This window comes from Epinephelus moara, chromosome 23 (assembly GCF_006386435.1).
Source record: "Epinephelus moara isolate mb chromosome 23, YSFRI_EMoa_1.0, whole genome shotgun sequence".
NCBI classification, from domain to species: Eukaryota; Metazoa; Chordata; class Actinopteri; order Perciformes; family Serranidae; genus Epinephelus; species Epinephelus moara.
Window position 1 is genome coordinate 32,374,878 of NC_065528.1, and position 27,799 is coordinate 32,402,676.

A 27,799-nucleotide genomic window follows, 5' to 3' on the forward strand; every position below is an offset into this window, starting at 1 on the left:
CCTTGGATCTCTGCAAGTGATGTGAGGACTCTAAAACTTCACCTGAGCCTCCCTCGGCATATGGGTGAGTAGATAATGGCTGAATTTTCATTTTTTGTGTGCACTATCCCTTTAATTTAAACAGCACAAAGTCAAACCACAGAGTTATTAAAACACGAGTGTGCTGACAGATGATGATAATGATGAAGTGCTCTGTGTTGGAGGTGAAGCTGTCGTATCAACATGAGTCATCTGTGTCACAGTTTCTTTCTTTAGCCTCGTGTTGTTCTGTGAGCTGCTGCTTTCTCTGGTTTGTTTCTTCATCTTTGGGTTTAGTGTTTTCTCTGGACGTCCCCTCCTCCTGCTCCTCCTCCTGCTCCTCCTCCTGCTCCTCCTCCTGCTCCTCCTCCTCTCAGAGTGGGGTGTGTGTGCAGTAACAGTGTGAGGAGGGAGGGAAAGCCCCTGTGCTCTCTGAGGAACTCTGCGAGGCTCTGAAGTGACGTAGCAGCAGCAGTTAATTAGGAACAGACTTCTCTGTGCAGGACACACGGCCTCTGTGGGAACTTTCATCTGTCACTCATTCCTTCCATCCTTCCTTCATTCATCCTCTGTCCTCTTTAGTAACAGAGCATTGGTCATGGCTGCAGGACGATCTGGAAAGATGTTTGAAATAATGTGAATTTGTTGTAGTTCAGATCTTATTTGTGTGTTTGGTCGTGTCTGTACTCTGTAACAAGATGATGTCAGAGATCTGGCAACATGACTGAAGGTAGTTGAAAGGTGTCAGTCAGACCCATTTGTCAGAGAAAAGAGTCAAATTATGACCTGTCCTCTCTTTACAGATGACTTAACGGCTCAACTTTGACCTGACATGCTTGCCGTAGTTGTGTCATTATTACTGACAAAGTGGTGGAGCTCACTTTAAGGCCCTGACACACCAAGCTGACGGTCGACCGTCGACCAAAGCCGGGCCGTCGGTGAGCGTCTGTCGCCCTAGTTTTTGCGGTGTGTCCGGCACCATCGGCACTTCGGCTTCAGCGCCGGCAGCTTTTTGGCGATTGAGCATGTTGAATCGGCGGCGGAGCTTGTCGGTGAGAGAGATCACTCTGATTGGCTGTTCAGGTTTTATTTCCTCGCCCCTGTAGCGAGTGAATCTGCCTGTAGTGAAACCGGGGCTAACCGGTGCTTCCTCCTCAGGCTCCACTTCACTCAGCTGCCCCACAGACCCGCTGCTTCTTCCCACTTTAACCTGAATAACAAACCGGAGCTAGCTGGGAGCGGCTAGCGGAGCGTTAGCCGCAGCATGACCGGAGGGAAGCACAGCCAGTTAGCCTCCGCTAGTCTCTGAGCTAGCCCCGGCTCTCCGTTTGGATCCAACCGGAGCACCGAGCCCTGGTTTGTTATTCAGGTTAAAGTGGGAAGAAGCAGCGGGTTTATCGGGCAGCTGAGTGAAGTGGAGCCTGCGGAGGAAACACCGGGACCGTCTGGATGTAATAGTCCGTGGAGGTGCTGCGGTGCTCGGCTGCACAGATAGGAAACCCCTCGGCTGACAGGATGTACCACTCTCTCACTCCGCTCTCTCTCACGCAGGCGCAGAACGTACGTGCTATTTGGCCGTCGGATGTAGTCCGTGTAGTGTGTTCAAATGCAACTGACACAGGGCGACGTGAGGCGACGTAGACGACACAACAGTTGGCTTTCATCACCGCTAGTTCTTTGATGTCGGTTTGGTGTGTCCGCACATTAAGATGACTGGTAACAGCAGTCTGGAAGTGTTTGGCTTATTAGCATTAATTTAGCTCTGCTCGTTATCAGCTGGTAACTAGCTTAAAGCGGTTTGGACCACTCTGAAGGAAGGAGAGCGAGGAGTTTGGGTGCAGTTCACCAAAAATAGTCTTCCCCACAAAACAATAAACATGGCCCTCTGATGAGGTGAAGCAGCAGCACTGAGCTCATCTACACACTGTTTTATTCTGGATATCATCACTTGTCGCTGTGTGCTGTCATCACCATGACACACCCGAGAGAGAGGAGCTTCCCCATCACATGCAACGAAACACACATCACACACTCAGGTTAGCCACAAGGCCGCCGCCCTTAAAGGGGGAAAGGCTGAGCTGGTAACACTCTGCTGCAAAGCCTGTTGCTAACACCAGAAACATCATGTAAATACCTTCATATGTTGCTAACAGCGCACAGCTAAACGTTTCCAGTTGGAAGTCACACTTGTGAACTGTGGTTCCACATTACGTCAGTCTGCAGACCTGCTTTCTGTGAGCACCAGAGTGTGACGAATACACAAACCGCTCCAGCTCTGTTTACTCTCTATATCCAAATATAAAACACTGTTTTTGGGTTTGGATATTAGCTCACACTCACATGTCGTCTGAGGCAGGACCAACAGGTCTACCTGCTGTATTCCTTTACTCCTCAGAGGATGTGAAACATCCAGAGCAGAGTTATTTACTCCTGCTAACCTCTGCTGACTCACTCCAGGCTTCCTGCTCACACTTTGTTTATTGGCTCCTCTGTCCAGGGATTATGGGATTTGCTTTTTCTCAATGGACTTGATGAGACGTAACGACAGAACAGCAGACTCACAGTCAGATGCTTTAAAATGTGCAGCGTGTGATGAGGAGCATCGAGGCGGTCAGACGTCACGTTCTGATGACACACCTTCTGAGTCCTGCAGCAACACATCTGCTCTCAGAGAGTCTCTCTGTTTGTGTCTCTCCTCAGGACAACAAACACTTTACTCTCTTTCTGTCTTTGCATTAAAGACAAGAAGTCTTTGTCTTTAACATTTGCCTGCAGCTGCTAGCCAGTGGCTAACACACACACACACACACACACACACAGAGAGGAGGAGGAGGAGGAGGAGGAGGAGGAGGAGGAGGAGGAGGAGGAGGAGGAGCGCTCAGTAGCTGTTGATTTGCTTTCTTTATCATCAGAGACAGGGGGCTCCTCCATTGATCTGAGGACAGTTAGCAGTGATCTGTTCAGAGGAAACTAATCACACTGAGCTTCTTATTGATTCACACTTTCTTTAAAAGAGTTCAGCAACACTTTAAAAGACTGTTTTCATTATCTGTTCAAACACATCCATCTGTGGGCTCCACTGCGCCGCGATATCTAACACAGTCATACTCTAATAATGAGTCACTAATAACACAAGTATCCAAAAAACAGTGGTTCCTGAAACTGAAAACATAGTTCCCATTTTTAGTCACCTTATATTTTGAGTAATCAGATACTCCCGGTCAGTTTAATACTAAAAATGTGACATAAGAAGATTCAAAATCTTGATTACAGAAACCAAACAACAGCTGAGTCAATGTGATATTAACACGTTCGTCCAACTCCAACAGCTGAGTCAATGTGATATTAACACGTTCGTCCAACTCTGCTCCTCACCATCATCATCCTCATTGTGACCTCGTCACATGTCCATGTTTGGTCATGGACTTTCCACGTCCACATATGGCGTCCAAGGTACCCTGGGTGTGTTGGTTGTTGACGTTCTGGGACGCCGTGTCAACTTCAGCCTGTTACATGCATTGTCTGTTTTCAAAATACACTTCTGTTTTCACAGGAAATGTACAGTTTGATACAGTCTCTTTCAAAATAAAAGCACTGCGTTGGCACAACACCACCAACTGATGATGGAGTTCTTCAACAACAGAAGCATGTGGTTACGTTTAGGAACAAAGAACAGGGTTTGGCTTTACAATCTTACAGGAAGTGAACACTGGCCTCCTGGGTGAAAGTCCGTGGCTGTTGGACCCATCCACCACCCCGACCTCCTGACTGCCCAACTTGGACTTCCACCACCTCAACATTCGTTGTTGTCCTGCTGTGTTTCCCCCTAACCCCGCAGCTGCCGTTAAACATTAATGGCGACTGCTGTGTATCATGCCGACATGAAAGGACAGTGTTTTTCGTTGGTGTCTGACACAGGAAGTGACTGCCTGAGCGTTTGATTTCAATAGCTCCTTTTACACTGCCAGATTTTCGGCGAATGTTGGGCCGTTTTGCCGGCAAGCTGCGAGCGTTTAGACAGACAGAGCTGGATTGGCGAGTTGATCCGAGGTGCCCAATTTTCCGCCTCGTAGGGTAGACATATTGGTGGAACCCTTTTAGTTTAAACAGACCGAGGCGGCCTTCTGCAACGGGAGGGGCTGTTGATGACTTGTGGGAGGAGCTGTTGATGACGCCGCACGTGCGAGCCACTGGCGGTGGATAAACAGGAAACAGCTGATAGCAGGAATTAGCGAGCAGCTAGTAGCAAGAGGGAAACACAAACCTGACAGACACTGTAAAGATGAGCAACTGGGGAGACAAGGAATTGCGCGCCCTCCTTGTCCTCGCAAACGAAGAGGCCGATGGGAACCAGAGGCCAAGCATTGATTGCTAGTTTCTCAAAATGGTTGCCAGTGGCCACCTGACAACTGTTGCTGTCCAGCATTGCAATTTTAATTTCTTTTCAGGTTTTTGTCTTTTAATGCCTCCACACTGGTGACAGCTGTGGCTGGAGGCATTATGTTTTTGGGCTGTCCGTCCCGTCATTTTGAACACCATATCTCAAGAACGCCTCAAGGGACTTTCTTGAAATTTGGCACAAACGTCCACTTGGACTCAACAACGAACTGATTTGATGTTGGTGGTCATAGGGTAACGGTCAAAGTCACAGTGATATCATCATGTTTTAGCGTCATATCTCAGGAACATTTGAAGCTGTGCAACAGTTGTAGCTGTGAGACAGTTTCTGTCATTGCACGAATACTTAAAACTATGGAACATATATAAATAATCAGGTGCAGACTGGTTTACAGTTCAGGACATGGTCTCTGTGTCTCTGTGTGTCCCTGATTTGTCCCGTGATTCCATCAAACTGAGCAGGAAACCTTGTAAAGCCACAGTAAAACCTTGGAGAACACATTAATGTCAGAAAGATTAAACACAGAGAGACGTTATAGTGAGCGTTCGTCCAGGCTGCTTCTCCCTCTCAGTTTAGCTTGTGTTGTTTAAGTTGCAACTCTTCCTTCCTGTTGACCTCTGGGTGAGTCCCCTGTGAGGGGTAAATGACTCCTCAGAGGACGGCTGGTCAGTTTGTGGTATTTACAGCAGAGTTTTTATAAACTGAAGCTTTTTGCTGGATCCTGACAGGACGCAGTGCGAGTTCAATGTGCCAGCTGTGAGTTATCACTGCTTATCTCCTGTTAGAGTTTGTTCAAGGGTTCAGATGTTTCCTTACAGACTGAGGGGGGGTTTCTATCAGCTGTGTCTCTACTTGTTCAATTAGAGGAGCAGAATAAGTCAAAACTGGAGACAAATTGTTGAGACTCCACACTGACTGTTTGTCTCTGAGTTTGTTTTAAATGATTTTTGCCAAAATGTGTTTCCAAGTAAACTTTAGAATTGTGTTGTTGCATTTTTGTTTCTGCAGACGAGACAGATAGTTGAGTCGGTGCAGACGCTCACCAGAAAGCTGCTGTGTTTATGACTCACTCACTTCCTGTCTGAGAACATTTGTCAATAAATTCTGATTTACAGTCGAACACACTCAGATATGTGTGTGACCAGCAGGGCTGCACCGGATGATAGCAGTCCAATCAGATTTAGCTGTTTGATACAAATATTCAACAGTTTTTTGTTGGTTTTTTTACATGTGAAGTTTTAAAGTTTGAACAGGGCTCAGCGTAACGTCCAGTGTGACAGCAGCATTCATGTGATGTAGTTAACAAGCTAATGGCGCTAATGATGGATTGGTAATGTAGAAATGAAACACTAGATATCAGAGACTGTTGTATTAAGTATCTTCAGAGGATAATGTTACGTTGGAGCCTTACGGTGCAGAGTTTCTCCTCCTCTGTGCCGCTGCATCACGTCTGCAGCTGACTGCACCAAAGAGTAACGTGAAAATCATGAGCACTCACTCTGCAGCAAAATCTGGGGCCCAAAATTCCCCAGAGGTACACTGCACAGCACACTGGAAAAATAAAAAACTGCTCATCTAGGAGCAGTCTCGGTCGACTGAGGGGTGTCTGACTGTCGATTCAAATCTCCAAATTTCAAGGCACTGCCACAGTGAATACAAGAGACTGGTGTTTTAATTTTCAGTAGTTTAGCTGTGGTCGAGATTAAGGAGAGTTTCTAACTATTTATTTCCCTGATGTTTAAACTGAAGTTTAAACTCAGATCTCAAAGTAAGAAAACACTCAGAAAACAGCAGGATTTATTCTGTAAAGTTCAACATCGTCTGAGAAAATATGGCACATAAGAGCCATTTCAAGTCTTTCATCACATTTTCCATAACCAACTAACGTTTGCAGAAAACAATATTCTAGGGCTGCTCGATTATGGAAAAAATCCTAATCAGGATTATTTTGGTCAAAATTGAAATCTCAATTATGCAAACGATTATGTTTTGACTTTGAAAACATGCTGTATTTATTATTTATTGCCCAAAGACTTTGTAACAGAGGACATGTTGAAGTACAAGGAGGTTTCTCAAATGCCTGTTCTAGTAAACATAGTTAAGTCTACTTAAAAAAATGCACAAACACAAAAAAACACTCGTGGTCTCGTGCAAATAGTACAACAGATTCGCTCATTTCGCTCAGTGCACTGCCACAACATTTGACATTTCCCCTGATAACTTTCAAAATGCCTTTTAAAAACAAAAACTGCAAATGGTAGAAAATAAGACAAATAGAACACCAACTGTTGTGGTGAACTCGTGCAGTATCTCTAAAATGGCCAGTGAATAAAATAAAGAGCTGGAAAATAAAATCCGTCATAGTAAAACTTAAATTTGTCCGAAATAAATTCTCTCAGGTTTTAGTGCACTGCCACAATATACTGCATGTATCTAACTTTTTGTAAGAAACACTGAATGATTCCAGACAGGATCATCACAGACAGACAGAATGGTTCGTGTGTGTGCTTCCACAGACTTCAGATCACGTTACATCACACTCGTCATTCGACTCGTACATTGACTTTCCAAGATGGCGGCAGCAGGCAGTTCAGTCTAGGTCGGTAATACAGTTGTAAACAATCTTTTTAAATAAACTCTCTGTTAACCTCAGAAGTTCTCGATGCTTTGGTTTGATGTTAGGGCCTGTCGCAGTTAGAACTGGCAGTGGTTGTTGATATTTTGATGTTTTGTTGACGACAAAATCTCCAGGCGTCCGTGACAGAAAATTAAGCTACCAAAAATCATTTACGCTCCATTTCATTAATTTTGAAATCGTTTGACCGCAAAATCGTGATCACAATCACCAGATAATTAATTGCACAGCCTCACATTATTCTTTAGGAAATGTGCCCAGTTATTACAACAGCATAAAATAATAGAGGTGGGGATTAAACTGATACAGCAAAGTATTGCAATATTTGTGTGTGGCGATATTGTATCGTCACAAACAGCCAAGTATTGATTTTGTTTTTACTATATAAACGATTAATATTACAAATACAAAATAAACTTTAGGTAGCCTACGAGAATAATACAATCAGTTGCTTTTTCAGTTCACTGTTTTGTCTCTGAAGTGAGATGAACAGACAGTTTTCCTTCAGTGACATCATTTATTAATTTACAGTTTAAAAAAGGTAATAAATAACGATACATTTTATCACAATACTCAGCATATTGCACTATGTTTAAAATCACAATTATATTGTATTGTGACTTCAGGTGATCTCCACCCAGTTTAATGTCATTTATTTTAAATCGTTTAATTTAGTTTAAAAAGAAAACCATCGAGGGTGGCAACGTTTAGTTGACTTGTGGATTAATCACTAACATCCCTCGTTGACATGAGATGAGCAATTATTGATTAAGGGGGAGTTCAGGTGTTGCAGCAGCACAGGGACAGAAATATCTGCAAGTACATAAAGAAAAGTACAAAGAAATTAAAAGTGAATATTATGATATAAAAATAAGAATATAAATAAACTATACAAGAGCAATTAAAGTCATACTTTAGGTAAACATGCAGTACATAAAGAAGTATTTGTTGTTTCTGCCACTAAAACCACAAATAAAACATATTTTTGCTCTTTAATTCAGATTAAAATGATTCAGTTCAGTGAAGATGTCACCACAGAGAACCAGTGTCGTATTATTAATCTCATATCCAACATATCAGAGGTGTACAACAGTTCCAGGCTTCATTTCTACATTTGTATTTTTCCATCCGACTCTCTGACTCTCACTTTTTTTTCAGCATCACAGAAAATCAATATCACCTTGTGGAAAGTTGTGGACTGTAATGACATTAGTTTGCTGCCCGAACACTCTCTGTCTCTGTCTCTGTCTTCATGTGAACATGAGACCTGGTGTCTGATAAACCAGTTAGAGCTGTGAGGCTGCATTATGTTCTCTAACAGCTCTCCTGCTGTACTCCTCGTGTGTCGGAGACGTGTTCGGGTTTATCGTTGCAGACAGTCAGAGTACAGGAAGGAGACACTGTGCAGCGTTTCTGTCCTGTATGAAGCAACGACTGTGTTTGTGAACTGATGGGTAATTCAGGATTATTGTGGTGATGTGTTGATCAGTTTGTGCAGAGGAAACCTGAGTGGTGCCTTCATGAGGTCAGGTGAGGTCAGAGACACGAGGAGAACCAAATGAGACTGAACCAAAACAACGAGCTGAAAGACACCAAAGCTCTGTGATGATGATGATGATGATGATGAAGCTCCGTGGATTCGTCCCTGTGTCTCTTGTGTCATCTTGTTGATGTGAAACTATGTGTTCAGCTCAGCTCTAAGTTTTATTTGGAGCGTTGTGTTGCTCACAGCGTTGCGACACAGATACCACAGAGTGAAGTGGCGGCCTGTGGCTCGGTCCATGTGGTCACAATATCCTGAGTCCTGATACCATCTGCTATCTGTGCTACTTATCATTCCTCCGCTCCATCCATATTTCCCCCGTGTTCTCCACCCTCAGCTATCTGAAAGATCTGAATACAAACACAGATAACTGCAGAATATTACGGCCACATTTCCAGGCTTCTCTATATACCAAGTTGTTTTAGAGACTGTGGAGCCGCTGCAGATACCAGGCGTTCTCACAGTTAGAAAGTTTCAGAAGAATTTAACTGTCAGTGAAGTCACATTCAGCCCAGTCACCACAAGAAAATGTTGCACATTTCTGCAAACCACAGATACACACGTCGTTTCATATGTATCACATCAACATTTCTAAAGTGACATATGAGCTGACTGTGTCATCAGGAGGTGGAGGGGATGGTGGATGTTGAGACGTCTGTCAGCTGCAGACCACTGTTCTTCACCAACAAACAACTAAACCTGCTGTTTTTTTAACAACCTGCCGCCGCTTTTAGAGTGTCAGGAAAGAGATTATTTTTAATTGAGACATTTCTGTGTTTCCAGCTGGGACAGTGCCACAAAAAGCTTTTGTTTTTTAGGGAGGCGTCACTGCATTACCAGCAGTTTTTAAGGTACCAAAGGTGGGTTTTTCTTAGTGACTGATCGCTGTGTTAACCGGGGATACTGCCATGAAAAGTGGTTGTCTTTTACTGAGACACTGCTGCATTACCAGCACTTTGTTAGGCACCAGCCTTGTGTGCTTTTAGTGATTTGTCACTGTGTTTCCAGCGGGGATAATGGCATCAAAAGGGGTCGGAGACATCGCTGCATTTCCAGCCGGCTAGTGCCACAAAAAGTGGATGTATTTTACCAACACATTGCTGCATTTCTAGCCAGGATAGTGATGATAATGAAAGTTTTTTTTACAGAGACATCACTGCATTTACAGCCAGGATAGTGCCACAAAAAGCTTTTGTTTTTTAGGGAGGCGTCACTGCATTTCCAGCAGTTTTTAAGGTACCAAAGGTGGGTTTTTCTTAGTGACCCATGGCTGTGTTAACAGGGGATACTGCCATGAAAAGTGGTTGTCTTTTATGGAGACATTGCTGCATTTGCAGCACTTTCTTAGGCACCAAACATGGGTGTTTTTGATTGTGTTTCCAGCGGGGATAATGGCATCAAAAACGGTCAGAGTCATTGCTGCATTTTCAGCTGGCTAGTGCCACAAAAAATGGATGTATTTTACCAACACATTGCTGCATTTCTAGCCAGGATAAAGCCATGATGAAAGTGTTTTTTTACCGAGACAAAACTGCCTCTACAGCCGGGATAGTGCCACAAAAAGCTGTTGTTTCTAAGAGAGGCATCGCTGCATTTCTAGCAGTTTTTAAGGTACTAAAGGTGGGTTCTCCTTAGTGACCCATGGCTGTGTTAACAGGGGATGGTGACACACTAAGCAGTTGTTTTTCATCGAGACATCGCTGTATTTCCAGCCAACATAGTGCCTTGAAAAGCAGATGTTTGTTACCAACACATGACTGCATTTCTAGCCAGGATAATGCCACGATAAAAGTTTTTTTTTGCTCAGAAATCACTGCATTTCAAGTGTGTGTCCAGTTGAGGAATTTGTCACTGTAGTTCCTGCTGAGATTGTGGCACCAAAACCATCTTTTTCTAGTTATGACCAAGTAGGATTTGTGCAGAAACAAAACCACAGTGTTGTTGAAATGTAACGTGTAAATATCTCCACATGGGTTGGGTAACATTCTTGGCACTTTTAAGGGTATTGATTTAATTAGGTCAGTACTACTGAGTACCGATTCATGTTAATCCATCCCAGTCAAATGTCGGTACCTGAGAGGGTTTAGACGAGAGGCAGAAGTGCTCCGAAGCTAGCGATGGAGCTCTGTGGAGCCGTTGGGTTCAACTTCAGACAGGAGGCGGAAGCACTCTGAAGCCGGGAAGCTGCCCACGGAGCTTCTTGGCCACTGCGCCGGCTTCTAGTGTCCACTACATAATGACATACAAATATTACATGTTTGCAGAAATGTACAGTGGCGACAAGTCTGGCAGTTTATTCTGAATTGTTTTGGTGCTGGAAAACTGGTGTTTGCAACCAGAAATAAGCAGCACATTTGGCTTCAGTCTCAGTAGTGTGTTTGGTGCATGTGTGTGTGTGTGTGTGTGTATGTGTATGTGTGTGTGTGTGTGTGTGTGTGGTTTTGCTGAACCAGGATGAGCTGCTGCTCTCAGAGCTCTTCAAAGAGCTGCCATAAAGCCTCTGGATCTTAATCGGATGCTGTTCAGACTCCACATTATAATTACGTCCAAACACACTTCTGTCTGCACACTCCTACAAAGGGGAGGTGTGTGTGTGTGTGTGTGTGTGTGTTGGGTGGTCGTCCTTTGTTGTGTACAGTGGATGTTTCTTTGGGAGGTTTTTTAAGCTGCATGTTTTATCACGTTAACATTGTGTTTGGACTGTTGATGTTTGTGTGATGCTGGTTTGATATTTACACAGATGTGTGTGTGAGAGTGTGTGCACGTGTATGTGTGTGTGTGTGTGTGTGTGTGTGTGTGCGGCTTATCTGTTCTGTGCTCTTCTCACCAAGTTTCTTTGGTCTCAATTGGATGTGAAAGGAAATCCTATGTCTGCAAGGCTTCCACCACAGGCACAGACCTGTGTGTGGTGTGTGTGTTCAGAGTGTGTGTGTGTGTGTGTGTAAAGCCTTTACCATGCCACAGTGGATTAACCACACAGTGTGAGCAGCAGTAACAGTGAGTCTGTGCAGGAGCATGAAGCAGAGGCAGGCGGAGGGAGGACAGACAGACAGACAGACAGACAGACAGATGAACAGAAAAAGCTTTAAATTGTAAAACAACAAATTCTGCTCAGAGACAAAGGCGTGAGCGGAGTAGTTAATTAATCCTTTCTTCATAAACGCTGATTATTGGAGCCTCAGAGTGTGTTTTTCAGGGAGCAGCAACATTTCTGCGCAGTGTGTTTCAGATAAGGTTGATCCCTTTGGAAACGCTGGCAGCACAAAGACTTTATAAGTCTTATTATAATAGATGGTTTTAATTCTAACCCTGTCGATAGCTGACAGATCAGGCCGCTGTTTAAAGGAGCACTCCGCTCTAAATCTTTGAGCACCTGTGATAAACTGCTGCTGGAGCTCTGCAGGTAGAAGAAGGAGATCGTCCAGCGTGTTGTGGAGAGTTTGGAACAAACTGAACACACATTAACATTAAATGTTCACATTTATAGACGCAGGAACCAGAGAATGATTTTCTTTACGTGACTTAAAGACGTCATAAAATCAAAATAGATGTTTAAGGTTTATAAATTGTGTGTTTACATACGTGTTACACTGACGGGTCACATGTTATCTGTTGTTGTGCAGGTACTCTTAATGATATTTTAGTTTGTCACGTCCTTGAAACAATAAACATGTTTGACTCCTCCTGCACTCTGAGCCTTGTACTAATTCATCCAATGAAACATGTTCTTGGAAAATCAAACATGCTAGACTTTCTGTTGGGACGTAGTGAGGCGTCCCAGACGTGGCGTCGGTTGTCGTCTACTATGACACACTACACAGGATGAAACGATGGGTTATCATGCACATCTTGGTGGCCAAGATGGCGGCGTCCATGACGTCAAACATGACGCACCAGTAAAAAAAAAAAACACAGAGAGGCATCCCGGCTGCAGAGCCGTGTGCACAGCTCGTTCTGCTGGCAACAAGAGAGCAGTCGATCACCTGTTTTTAGCAGGTGTTCTTGCATTTTAAAAAAATCTTGCGTACACTACATGTCTCAGGTTCTGTTTGTGCTGCAAGTTCTGATCATCTTTCAGTCGTACAGGATCCTTCAGACTGACGTCAGCCTGACCACAAACTCTATACAAACAGTCAGGGAGTCTTCAGAGGACTGTTTACACATAAATACTTAGTGCTTTAGGCCCCGTTTATACGACAACGATTTCAACTGAAAACAGTAAACTTTAGTTGTGTTTTGGCCGATCGTTTACACCACAGTGGCGCTTTGGGCGCCTGAAAACACAACATTTTGAAAACCAGAGTGCAGTTTTTTGGAAACAGCGCCGTCTCCGTTGTCATGTAAACTTGCAATATGCAGTTCCTCTGGAAACGGAAACTTTTCGCACATGCTCATTACGGTTCCAGTCACTAGGCATGCACGAGAAAGTCGACCATCACAACAACAATGGCGAGCTCTGTTTGTGCTGCTCACCCTGTTGAATTTATCAACGCTTCTCCAGCAAAGTGTAGATTTACTGTCGCAACTCCACCTCGTCGTCCGTCCAGACAAACGTTCATGCGGTTGCCATTTTGTTTGTTTATACATCACCGCTCTGTAGAAAAAAGCACATGTGTTGCGTCATTACAAAGTCACACCGCCACCTACTGGCCTGGCATGTACACTGCAGCGTTTTTGGTCATTTTTGCAGATCCGTGTGCACGGCCATTGTTATCAAAACGAGAAACGACTTCATTTTCAGCGGTCTTCGTGTAAACATGGCACCGTCTGTAGTGTGTAATAAAAGTATGTTTTCAAAACTGTGAGATACAGGAAATTGTCTCTGAATGGTCACACTGATACTTCTTCTTCTTCTTCTTTGATCAGATAAGGTTTGATTTACGACGACTCTGTGCTTCACTTTATTCTGGATCCTGAATTTCTTTGAGTTCCAACAAAACTGAAGACATGATGTTGATAATGTGAGAAACAGTGATGGGCATTTTCCTATCAGCATACATTTGATGTCTCATTTTGTATAAGATATCAAACTTGTAGAAAATACAGTGTTGTATTGTTGATTTGTTAGTGTACGCAACATTTTAGCTGCGTTACCTAACAGCAGTTATGTAAAATAACAACACAATCTGCTCTCACATCAAATTTGTCCTTTTTGGTGGAGAAATTTGACAGTTTCCAAAACAGCTGCCATGATTTTCCTCTGACAGCTCAGTGAGGAAGATGTTCGTGCCAAAAGAGTTCACGCTGACATTTGGGTTTAAAAAAAACCCCAAACTGTCGATCATCCTCAGCTCAGCGTGCTCGAGACGGACGTCTGTCTGCTGCGAAGTTTAGACTCAGAGTCTTGCCAAAACCTCGTTGGAAAAAAAGTGAAATTAGTGTCCTGGTTTTGGAAGCAAACTTTGTGATGAGTGGAGTCAGATGAGAATAAATCAGTGACAGGTGGACGGTGGATCTGGACCACACACTGATACTGGTTGAACTGGGTCAGCAGATAACCAGTCCCCCCAGTGCGGTGTGATCCGAACATGAGCTCAGCACACAGCCTTGTTTCAGGATGTTTCATCATTAGTTGCACATTGTGATGCTGCTCTTACCTCAACCTGGCAGCCGCTCGCCTCCTCCCGCTGCTCAATGAGGCGGCGACTCCACGCCACTCATTAAAGCTTTCAGCTCGCCGTAGCACCGTGCGCTCATTGCTGGCGTTCCTCAGATAAGAAGCAGCCAGCAAAACTGATTTACAAGACTCCTCTCCTCCCTCTCTACCTCCGTCTGTGTGTTTGAGAAAGTGTAATAAACTCTCATGAAATACTCGGCCAGCAAAAACACATCATCCTGCAAATCACATCACAGCGTTCAGCGCTCGTTCTCCATCTGTCAGACACCGCTGTGTGTGTGTGTGTGTGTGTGTGTGTGTGGTATACATGCAGGTCACACTCATGTTGGACCTAAATCTTTTCCAGGGTGTGTGTTGTGTTTCCTTCACTCCCATCTCATCACCCTCCTCTCCTCAGCAGCAGACATTTGACACCAGCGTCGATACAGCAGGGAGGGAATTCCAAGAATGCTCCGTTAACTCCTTCTTTTATTGGATTTCTCCCCACCAGGCGTTTTCCAGAGCGTCCTCACACAGTAACTCAACACCGAGCTGACGAGGGTTCAATACGCTGACTTCTGCTGGTGGGAACTGTGGCCACACCCAGCTGTGATGTCATTGTGACCTGGGCCACACCCTGAGGGCACTTTGACATCACTGGCAGAAACAAAAGGTCTTGTAACAGTTAGAGGAAGTGTCCACCAAAGCCACCGTGTATTTACGCTGTGCAGCAGTCACCGGCAGTGTGACGACGCACTGGGGCTGAACTCTGCAGCTGGTTGGGCGTTTTCTGTCCGAGCACTGAGAGCTGAATAATGTTGAACTTCGGGTGAAGACGCTGCGCTCGTCATCGTCACTTCTGCTTGTCGGAGGAACAAATACCACAAAGACAAACCGTCACATCTGACATGTTCAGGTGATGGACATCAACAGTGGAGGAGAAATATGATGATATATTCTGTATATATTATGTTTCCTCTCATGAACCTGCACAAACCAGCAAGTCCGTCCTCTCCTCCGGCTTCTTCACCCTTCCCTTCATCCAGAGCAGGTCCTCGACCTTGTGCCGACATATTTGCTTCCACGAATATTTCGGGCATTTCCAGAGGAGCAGATTGTCGACATCGGGCTTTAAAGAAGTCCTAATTTATGATTCTTGCTGTACGTTCACACCCACAACGACCAGAGCTTCCAAAACGGCGGAAGAGCCTGGCAACTTGGGCGACCTGGTCATCAGTCGCGCGTCTTGGCTGACCAAAGCGACCAGAGCGGTCCGGAAGGGAGTTAAAACTTGTTTAACTTTATGGTAATGAGCTCTGATGCTGTTCAGCCACAACCAATCGGAATGCTGACGTGCTTCGATGAAGCGGGTCCCAGAGAACAAGCCATGTGACTTTGGTTCCTACAGCACACTTGTTCCGACAATGGATATTAGGGCCCGACTGATATTGATTTTTTGGGGCCGATGCCGATTCCGATATTATGGAATAAAAAAATCCGATAACCGATATATCGGCCGATTAAATTTTTACGTTTTTCAATTTAAAACCCCCCGAAATACCTGCTTTTGAGGGCTTAAATATAGTTCAGACACTCGTTACAAAGATATAAATTGAAGGAAGAACATTTTACTATTTTCAAATACTTTTATTATCAGAAATTGTGTGGAACAAGCAGCATATGAACAATTTGAACACAAAATAAATCGGTCGGGCCCTAATGGATATCGAGAAGTCGATCACTTGGGTTGGTGCCCACTCAGTCCTTTATAATGTGTCGCTGTTCGGAGACCAAAATAAAAAGAACGAGGCTTGGGACGGCGTCGCGGAGGTAATTGGTTGGTCTGGTGAGTTTTTAGTGTGTGACGTAGCATGCAAGTCTTCCTTGCTTGGTTTGAATGGGATGACATACGTTTTCTGTTTTCATTGACCAAACATAACTTTTGACTGGACAACAGCAAGCAGCAACTACGCTGCTTTCAAGCCAGTAGTTGCTTTGCAGCTCCTTTGAACTGACAAGCACGATCGAACATTTGAAGGATTCACGCGATGAGCGACTAGAGCGACCAAAGCTGCCACAAATATTTTTGACAGTCGTGTTTCTTGGTCATCCGCGAGAGACTTTGCCTCTTTGGAAGCTTCTGGTTTGAACGTACAGTCAGGACGGGGGCAGCAGTCCAGTCATCACAGGAAAATGTTGGCATCGTACATTTCTGCAAACCACACATTGTTTCACACGTATCATCTCAACATTTCTAACGTGACGTAGTACCTGAGCTGACTTTGTCATCAGGACCGTCCTCTACTGACCAATCAGACTGCAGGGTTTTTAGCTCCACCTTTTAGTACCAGATCTGTGTGCTAGGTACCCCAACAGAGGGGGGACCAAACATGGGGAAGGAACGCTGACAGATCTGACTCGTCTCGTCCTGCGATTGGCTCAGCTGCAAGATGGCGGTTTAAATGATATAAACTTATTCAGTTCATGGTGTTACTCCATAAAGCCGAATTTGAACATGTTGGTTTATTCGGCGCTCCTCTCTCTGTGCACCTCTCAGCAGCTCCCTCCAGAACATGTTGTTCCTCTCACAAAGTCCAGTTAGTTGTTAAAAGGAGCGAGGGGACAGTTGGAGGGATTTTAACACGTTCACTCTCTAATTAACTGGATATTATTCATCCATCCATCCAACCACCTGCCAGTCCATCCTGCCTCCATCATCCAGCGGTGAATACACCCTCTGTATCTCAGCCAGTCTCTATATCTCACTACTGAAATCATTTGTAAAGAACAAGCAGAGTTTGTGTTGAAGAGACGCAGACGAGAGAAAGATTTGAGTTTTTCATTTGGAGCTGAATCAGAGGAGATAAAGACTGTGACAGTAATTTCTCTCCTTTATTAAACGCTCTCTAACGGAGGACAGGATGACAAGATAATTAGCTCTTTGAGATCTTTACTGTCATCATTTCATGTAATGAACTTGGTCTCCTCCTCCTCTCAAACGCCCCTTCACAAAAAGCACCAAAGCTTTGTAGCTCCAGAGAGAAGAGCTGGAGGAGCTGGAGGAGGAGGTGGAGGAGCTGGAGGAGCTGGTGGAGGAGCTGGAGGAGCTGGTGGAGGAGCTGGAGGAGCTGGTGGAGGAGGTGGAGGAGTGAGCGCTCTTTTCTTTTAGTGCACATTTAATGATTTTATGATGCTGCTCTCGCCTGCGAAAGATCGCTGACAACAGGCAGCAACAGGTGGAGGGAAGCAGGCGGTGACATGCAGACAGCTACCGACTCATCTGAGAACAGTTGAGACTGAAAAACATGCAGGTCTGAGATCAGCTGTGGAGTCAGACTGCAACGTGCTTCATAACCAAAAAGAAGAATTTGAATGGTGTTACGAAAACAACAGCGAACTCATAAAGGTTTTAATACAACGGGAGTTCGATGGTCTTACCTCTTCTTTCCTGGTTTGAACTCCTGATTCTTGATCGTAGCTCCAACTGACAGCACATCAGGGAGAGAGTTACAGCGACACAACATCCTGTTAAAACAGTCCTCTCAGCTTGGATTAATTCTTATGAAAGACTCTTTTGATCTGAGGACCCTTACAGACAAAAGGAGTATGAATCATTTGCAGGGTAATTGAGGAACGGACACATAATTTGAAGCAGACGACAACCTGCTTTATACATCTAAAGAACTTTTATAAAAGAAAATGAACTGCTTAGCAACCAGACCAGGCCTCTATTTGAGACAGGCCTTTATTTGTCAAAATGTGTAGCCACCATGAAAACACTTAGGCTGTTCTCGATAAACAGGATGTGAATGGTTGCCATGTTTCATCAAAGATTACAGAGCAGAGAAACGCTGTGTCGAACTCTCTCCGTGTGAAACAAGTCTCTGCCAAACAGGTCTAAAAAGGAGGAGCAGTCTGAGTTCTCCAGAGTTCACTTGTTCCTTTTTGCCATATTATAATGTATTTTGTTGTAGAGGGTTTGCACGTGACGACACAGCAAGCGGAAGTCACTGCGGTCACGCCCACTGAGTGGCAGAAAGACAAAGACGAGTGGCAGCGTTAGCTTGAATGCCGCCAAAACTTAAAAACGATATCAAAAATGGGGAAGGGATCTGTTGTACGATAGATTGTACAGACAGGTTTGTCAAGCAGTCGGAGCTATCTTTTTACAGGCTACTGAAAGTATTAGTGAGTGGCAGTGTTAGCTACGAACAAGGCATGCCTGACAATAGCTAACTCACAGTTTATATATATACATACATACATACATACATAGCTGTCTACAGACAACCAGAATATCCATTGGTGTTCTCGTCACTTTAATGCCGCCAACAAATCCGGCCTTGAAGAACGACCAAGCGTCGAGGCTTTTGGATCCTTTCCGGCTTTGCATAGTGTATTTTCCCAGCGTTGAAATCAGGTACATATAAATGTCAGGATACCTGATTCCAGGCCACACGTCAATGTCCGTGGACCACTTGTTCTTTGGTAGCTCGTACGGATCATTGATCATCTGATAATCCATACTTTTCCTGGTCTCGCTGTGTCTACTGCTACACTCCGCCATGTTGAGGGAGGTTTGTTTTGCCACTCAGTCCGACAGAGAGGGGCGTGTCCCGGGGGGGAGTGACGTAAACGCATACCCTCTATAAGAGGGACAGAGCTGATAGGTGACGGGTTCCACCTAAGATGGCGGTGCATGGATCTGGTGTGGTATCACAGTTATATACCTCTGAAAAGCACTTCGAAATATCTGAGCAGAACTTGTTAAACTTGGGGAAAGACCAAGAGAGGTGGCCCAAGGTGCCCTCTAGTGATTTACATTCTATGATTATGAGCTGTGGATCAGTAGATTGTAATCTCTGGATGTTTGTTTGAAAGACCCATGAATAGAGAATTGTATTAAGCAGGCCGGCTGATAGAAACTGGCTGCTGCAGGAAGAGCAGGAAGTTATGAATGAGGGGTCGGGTGAGAAATTATTTCCATCTAGCCGTTTGCTGACCATAGATGACTTAAAGCCAGCACAGAGTGTTCTGCCAACACGTTCTCATTCCAGCTCGTCACATACCGTCGCTTAGTCAGTGACCTACTCGTCTAAATATGGTGCTCTGCTATCATCTTGTTCACGATAATACCAGTGTAATTTTTGATATAAAATATTAATAGGGGTGTAACGCTACACAAGTCACGGTTCGGTTTTTTTTCGGTACAGTAATGAAAAAAATAGACAACTATTAAATATCTTTTACTTATTGGTAACCTTATTAAAACATACCACCACAGCAGTTAACTCTTTTTACACAATTTTTGAATGAAACAAATATATATAAAATCCTGCTTTTTCACATTTTTGAATGAAAAATAGAAATATAAATTTCTGCTTAAACAATTTTACTCAAATAAAATAAAAAGTATAGTGCAGCTGGTCAGCTTTAAAGCCTGCTCAGATTCAGTTTATGGCATTGGTTATTTCTTTAGCGCGATGGTCAGGGAAACGCTCTTTCTTTTTAAACGACGACGATATCGTAGTTTGCACCAGATTGCTTTTTCTAGTCGTGCCGGTTAACGTTCAAACTCGGGTGGTGTCGCTTTAGATGCGTTAGCATGTTAGACGTGTTTCCAAGTACATACCCGACCGCTGTTCTGCAGTGTCGGCACACTGCTTTTGTCTTGTCCACTTGTTTATTTCCATCTTCGTATTTTACCCTGAAACCAAAGTGTTCCCAAACGGAGGACTTAAGGTTTGCGGGTGGGTCTTCAGGTTCGTCAGGCTCACTTGCCATGTTGTCAAAATGCGAGAATGCGCTGCACAAAGTGAAAGCGGAGATTTACGGTTGGACTCGGTCCATCACTCAATTATGTCCGTCGGGGAACTAGATATTTTAAATGGTTCGGCTCGCAAAAACGGAATTAAAATAAAACAAAATAAAGTAAAAAAATATCCTGCGCCCAATAATTCGGTACAGGGTCGTGCCGAACCGAAAGTCGCATACCGTACGGTTCGACACAAATACATGTACCGTTACGGCCCTAAATATTAATAATTCATGCAGTGATATTTGTGACATTTCAACTTGTTGACATACTGATGTGACACTGTTACCCATGGCAACAACAAGTAAGGCTGAAAGTGAGATGATGATGGACTCTTTGGTGGTTCCAAAAAGAGGAGCAGCTTCAGTAGTGTGGAATAAACTGTGGCGTCCTGAATATTTTACTTCTCTTAGCGCTCAGAGGGAACTCATTCAGCGGCTCCTCTGGCAGCAGCACAGCGTCACCTGTTCATCTATATATATAGATCCCAGGGGACATTTGTTTAAATGTGTAATTAGTGGTAGATTAGATTTAGTTGAACTATTAATATTGTAACAGGATCTGAATCTCACTCTGAGTTACTGTTGTTGTTCACAAACTGAAGAAACGAGAGATCATTTTTCTTTAGTTTTTACTAAATATTTGAAGCAAACTGTGAAACTAGATCACTGATTTTGTTGTGATTTTTTCTTCTTAAATTAATACTAAAATATTTTTTACTAATCTGTCATATCGTCAAAAATACCCTGAAATATCCTGGTATTATTTTAGGGACCATGTCTACCGTAATATTTTCTGAGACAGTAAATCTCATGCCGCAGCAACCCTACTTACAGTCCATCCGTTTTCTGTACGCTGTGTGTTGCTGATGGAAGACATGAGCCAGACGTGTCACATCAGGTCCTTGATCAGATACTTACCCGCTGTGTTTGCTGTTGGATCTAAGATGCACAGTTTAATGAATGTATAATGGTCCTACATGTGAGGAAGCTGGATTTAGACCATGAAGCAGGTTGAATCAGTGTTACAGTGAGCGGTGTTAATCTGAGGCCGACCATCCTCCAGCCTGTGGAGTTGAACGTTCTGACTCATGGATGATGACTGGTGGTGGAGGAGGTTGATTGGTTTGGTCCAGATTACATGGACCACTGATTGAGTCACAGAGAAAAGTTGAGTGTTTCCTCCATTAAGTGTAATTAGCATCTGTGTGTGTGAGTGTGTGTGTGTGTGTGTGTCCTACTTTGAAGCAGAGACGGTGTGTGTGTGTGGGCGTCGTCTCCTCTAAAGTTCACTTCCTATACGTCTCCTCAGATTTGAGCTGTTTCTCTGCATAACGAACCTTCAGACGGCGGTTTGTACCTCGTGGCTCCAGATTTCCGTGTTTTAACTCTAATTGACCGCTCGGGCTGATGCAACACTCGCCAAACCTCACGGGAGGATCCTCCGAGTGAAGCTCAGATCTCATTTACAGCCAGCAGTCATGTTTTAATGTTCACACTCTGAATGTGTGTCTGTGTTCTGCGTCACTGTTAATAAAGTTGGAGATGTAAACCTTTGGCTGGTTACTGCAGGGTCGCTGTGAAGAGGAAGTTTAAATAAAGTTTGAAGGATTTCTTATTTACGTTGAAGCTGAATGGAACCAGACCGATAAATCATGAATGTGTCTTCTGTGTTTTGTTTCAGGAGAGGAGACAGAGGAGGTTCATGTCATCAGAGTTCAACTGACCTCAACACTGAACAGGTGAGTGGTCAGTACTCTCCTCTCTGCCTTCACGTCTCCTCTCAGATCTTGATTTTCTAAAGTCCACTTCAGACCAAACATTGATGACGAGACGAGGTGAAACAGACGGCTACTGTCAACGCTCCATTTTGTAAGGTTGTAAAAAGCTGGTGGTTGACAGGAAGTGACCGCCATGAGACGGCGTATCATCTCTAGTCAACAACTCTCTGTTTATGCTCTGATTTTCAAAGCATTTTTTCTGAGTATTTTTATGCCTCCATGTTGGTGACAGCCGTCGCTGGAAGTATTATATTTTTGGGTTGTTCATCCGTCCGTCCGTCCGTCCTTCCCATTCCCGTGAATACAATATCTCAAGAATGCCATGGGGGAATTTAGAAACATTTGGCACAAACGTCCACTTGGACTCAAAGATGAACTGATTAGATTTTAGTGGTCATACTGTAGGTCAGAGGTCATTGTGACCTTGCATCCATCTCATTCTTGTAAACACGACATTTCAAGAACACTTTCAGTGAATTTCTTTAAATTTGGCACAAACGTCCACTTGGACTGAAGAATAAGTTGTTTTCCTCTGATGTTAGTCAGTTAACTTGTGTGATGATGAAACCATCGTGCAGAGATCATCACAGATTAAAGCTTAATACACAACAAACTGCACAAATTTAAACAAATTATTATTCAGCTTATTTAATATCATATTGTCCCTTAAATGTGCATCTGAGTCCATCCAACAACAACTTCCCTCTGGTCAGTTTTCTGTAGTGTAATGAGGATCTGAGCCTCGCGGGGCCGTTCGCATGGTGTGTTGTTTTATTGTTAAACTCGTCCTGCTTCTCTTCCTATAGGCTGCGTCATATAAAATTCCCATAAAACCAGTTCATTAAACTGGAGCTGCTGTGTCAACACATAACATCGCAGAACTGTTACCTAATTATTTGGCCTCATAACACACACACACACACACACACACTGTACTTCTCTGCTTTGTGTGTGTGTGTGTGTGTGTGTGTGTGTGTGTATAAACACATGGGAGGCTATCTGGCTGATAAAGAGCAAACAGGAAGGAGAGTCTGATAATTCCACTGATACAGGAAGTAGTTCTGCCGTAATAATAATAAAGCTTTTATTGAACTGTGTTGATGTTTATCACAAACCGCCTTCAGAACAATCGCCGGCTGAATATTAATATTTAACAGTGTAAACAGTGTGTCTGCTGTTTCCTGCAGTGAGCTGTTTGAACTGGGAAGTGTCCAGTCAGCAGGTTTACTTTGTACTGGTGGGGATCCAGTCACAGTTTGGGCTGAGGATTAAATCCTGATGCTGAAGGTCTGCTTAGATTTAACATCGACTTCTCACATCAGACAGCTCTTTATTTAAATCAGGGCTGAACAGTAAAGATAACTTTTTTTTTGCCTCTGCTTTGTGTTTTTGGGTTGTTCGTCCGTACGTCTCTTCCTTGTGAATCTCAAGAACACCTTGAGGGAATTTCTTCAAGTACAAACACTCACTTGGACTCAACATGAACTGATTAGTTTTTGTTGGTCAAAGGTCAAGGTCATTGTGACCTTGGCTGTCTCATTCTCATGAACACATTATCCTAAGAAGAGACTGAGGGAATTTCTTAGTTTTTGGACTGGACCAGTCACAGAGGCAGGTGGACAAAAAGGTTTAAAAGAGCTCTGGAAAAGCTTTAAAGTCACCTTAACTTTATTATCAGATCATTTTGTCAAATGTTGGTTCTGTTCTTGAGGTTAAATTATTCTAAAATGTTCGAACGTGGTTGGTTTTAATGGATGTTTGTTAGTATTAAACTATCACCTTAACAGCACCATGAAGGTAAAATACCCATCAGCCTCAGTCCTGCTTCCTCCTGAAGCCTGGTCTCTATCCACTATGTGATGTTGGGCTGCTGTCCCATCAGCTGTCTACCCATGTTAAGTCATTAAAACATTATTGAAATCAGTATCCTCAGCTGACCATAGATGACATCTCAGGGTTTTCCCTGCCTATCTAAGACAAAGGCGGGCCGCCTGGGTGATTTTGGCCGCTGCCTTGGTTAAAGCATGTGTGTGTGTGTGCATGGGGGGGTTCAGATGTAGCGTTTTTTGTGCTCACAACCCAAAGCGACGCCGTAGCGGCACGCATTCAATGCGACGCGCTTGTTTTTTCGTCTGGCGCACAGCTCCATGGACCTGCCTCTCCCTCTGGTGTTGTGTCAGATATAATCATAGAAGGCTGTCAACATCAGTTTTGGATGTTCAGGGAAGGCGTGGCAGTTTATGCCTGCTACATGCATCGTCTGTTTTCAAAATACACTTCAGTTTTCACAGGAAATGTGAAGTTTGTACTTGTTAAATGTCTTTTTCAAAATAAAGTCAGACCTTAGAACTAGAAAAAGCCTTTGTTTTCAGGTTGACTTCCTGTGGTTTAGGAAACAGAAGAATGTGGTTAGGTTTAGAGGAAACATCATGTTTGCCTTAAAGTCCGGTTGTCACTAATGTTATGTCACATGACATGTGTCAGCGAAGCCAACCCGGTCTCACTTAGAAGTTGTTGAATACCAGCGCCTGGTCAGTGACTTCCAGTGTCAGACACCGACACAAAAAGCCGACCTTCATGAAAGAAAGGTGGCGATATCTTTGGCGTGGCTCTAACACGCTGGTCCTACGTCACACAGTCAGGTTAAAGGATGGTCGTTGTCACGGTCTGTGATCAAAGACTGCTGTCACCACCTACGTCTACTGACCAACCAATAGAAATGCAGCATGAAATGACGCACTGATCAGCACCACGATGCTAAATGCTAATAGACGCTAATAAATACACTTTGAGCTCTCGTTGCAAAACTGGCCTCTTTTCCCGCCCAGGACCGCGTCCACATTCTCCTCCTCTTCTTCAACACATAAATGCCGCTGTAGAAGGGCTTGATTTATTTTTTCATTTTTCTCTGACCTCTACAGCGGCGTAGACGGGTGGTGCACGCTGATGAGGTTTTGGTCTTGCATATTGACGTCAATGGACGAATGTCATAGCCTATGATTCAGTCAGCACTGTCAGAATGTGACGTTCTGTGAAGTCCATTTTTATCATACATGAGTTTAAATGTTATTTTCCATCCATCCAGCGTGTACTGTACCTACCTACATAAGTAGTTTCATATTTTCTGAGACAAAGTTTTGACAAACACGTCTTAAATCTCAGTGCACACACACACACACACACACACACACACACACACACACACACACTCAGCTTCTCCCACCTTCCTGTGGGAGGTGTTGCAGGAGAACTGAGGTTTATTTTGCAGGAGGAAGTGGAGTGTGTTTGCATCTTTGTGTGTCTGTGTGGGTGTTTGTGTGTCTCAGAGGGGAGCTGCAGCTGTGAAGGCTGGCTCCAAAAATGTGAACTCCACTCGCACACTCAACACGCCAGAGACGACTGTCAGTATTACTGTCAACACGTGTAACAACAGTTCCTCCGCTGCTCCAGAACACTCTCTCCCATTTTAAAGGCTCTGATCCAGACAGAGTGTCACAGCTTTAAGGCGTCATCTGTGAACACGCACACTGCTGTGGACGGATTATTTGGTCCAGCACACAGACAAGACTCAAACTGAATTATTGCAGATTTACAGGAAGACTGAACGCGACTCGAGAGCTTCTCAAATCATCACCTGCACAGGAGCTTTTTCCTCCTACGTTTGTTATGATCTGCAGAGAATTAGTGGGACGCTGGAGCTGTTGTCACAGGCTGGCATTATGACAGTAATTATTAAAGGGACAGTTCAGAGTTTTTGAAGTAGGGTTGTATGAAGTACTGATCCAGAGTCAGTGTGTTACCCTCAGTACATGTCAGTCAGCAGGCTGGAGTCCAACATGGAAGCTCAGCAATGTACTGCTGTGGACGGGTCAGCAACAAAATGTAGTTTAGTCACCTTTAAAAAAGCCCCAGCTGAGGAAAATCAATATCATTTAGTGTACACTGTACTGAGAGTATTTCCACAGCTTTAATATCAGACTGGGATTTCCAACTGGAAATTGAAGCCATTATATTGATGTCTTCAGAGCCAGACTCCACTGAGAGAGAGTGATTTAACATCACTGAACACAGAAGCTGCTTTTGCGCTGCGTCGGATACCCACTGTGGAAAGGGTTAAAATATTTACATATATAGATACATGGGTGGGCAGCAGGTGAAACCAAACATATACTTTTTACTCTCCAGGATAAAACAAATGAAAAGATGTGCAGTATATGTGTAATATTTTGACATCTACACTCACTGGCCACTTTATTAGGGACACCTTGCTGGTACCAGGTGGGACCCCCTTTTGATTAGTTGTTTGGACTTTGAAACGTCAGAAAATTGTGAAAAATGTCAATCAGCCCAACATGACATGCTCAGATGTCTTGGTTTGTCCACAACCCAAATATATTCAGTTTACTGTCACAGAGGAGGAAAGAAACCAGAAAATATTCACTTCTAAGAAGCTGAAATAAACATTTTGACTTACTTTTTAATAATTGCTGCTGTCATGAGCATTGACATAAAGGGTTAAATAAACACACTGAACTGGACTGAAGCAGCTGAGCAACAGCAGATAATCAGTGATGAAGCTTTTGTGCATGAGGACGACCACAAATGAATTATCACACCCCAAACACCAAAACTAAAAACACAACAATCCTCCATAAAACCAAACCTGTTCCAAACCCTGAGATGCAGCTCCAGTCTCTGCTCATCCACCTGTTTTAAAACCTCTAATATCCCGTCATTATTCCACCGCAGAGCTTCATGTTTGCACAGGCCTCATTTAACCAAAAGCGTTCTCAGTTTCCTCTGAGCTCCAAATTTTCCCTGCAGGAGTGATTGTGTTTCTCTGAGACTGACTGACTGTCAAAAGAAAGCAGTGGTGTTCATGCTGCGTCCAGCAGAGACAGATGAACGACACCGTTCCTTGTTAGACTGATGTGAAATCCAAAATATTCTGAATTGATTAAAGTCTTCAGCTGCAGACAGCCGACAGAAGCCTTTCTGCATATCAATGATTATTATGTTTCATTACAACTGGGATCTTATTTTGAAGTTTAAGTAATTATTTTTATTAGTTCTGATAACTCAACAAAATAATTACAGAAAACTGTGAAAACTGCATCAATACCTACATCGATCCAAATAAGACGACTCGCCCTTTTTCAAGACTTTTTTGGAAAGAGACTTTTTGATGAACATTTCATCAGGCTAGTTTCTGGGTTTGTGTCTGTGATGCTGTTAGCCTGAAGGTGAGTCCTCATCGTTTCTCTTTTAAAAGTAAAATATGACTCACTGTTATTCGGCCAACATTGGTCCCATGGTGAGAATGTCACAGAAACAATGCGTCACCTTAGAACTGTAATCTGACACGACTCACTGGGTGCGGTTACATGATGGCTTCTCATTTGGAATTAAATAAATCTGAATGAAATCATTCAGATTTAAAGGGTTTCCAGGTAGTTTACATGAGAAATATTCATTCTGAATGAGGGTTTACACGGAGATCAGTTTAATNGAGAATGTCACAGAAACAATGCGTCACCTTAGAACTGTAATCTGACACGACTCACTGGGTGCGGTTACATGATGGCTTCTCATTTGGAATTAAATAAATCTGAATGAAATCATTCAGATTTAAAGGGTTTCCAGGTAGTTTACATGAGAAATATTCATTCTGAATGAGGGTTTACACGGAGATCAGTTTAATCATCTTTATTCAGGTCTGCGCAAGGTTTGGGGCAGGGAAGGTTTCTGATTGGATAGGGGGCGGGGCGGATGTTAACGTGTTTATGTTTAACGGAAGAAAACACTGTGGTCCTTGCTCCGGATAAGAAGATGCTTGACGACGCCGTTCTTAGTGCCTTTTTCAGGCTTGTTTTGCTTATATTCTTGAAGCAGCAGCACGACAACAACCTTGTTCTGCTAATGCTTCGTCTGTTGAGGAGGAGAAGGGAGGTAGAAGGTCGAAGAAGGGAGATAGAAGACCGTGCTGTGGCGAATGGAAACCGGTGAGTGCAAC

The 27,799-nt window shown here is 43.7% G+C and overlaps 1 protein-coding gene across 2 annotated transcripts in view; it reads left to right on the plus strand.

The window, feature by feature from the left end:
* Positions 1-27,799, plus strand: part of plxnb2a.1 (plexin b2a, tandem duplicate 1) — a 263,227-nt gene that overhangs the window by 57,809 nt on the left and 177,619 nt on the right. For both annotated transcript variants that reach the window (XM_050035913.1, XM_050035914.1), the window contains exon 2: positions 21,690-21,747. The gene's annotated coding sequence lies outside the window, so the exon portion shown is untranslated. The remainder of the gene's footprint in view (positions 1-21,689; positions 21,748-27,799) is intronic.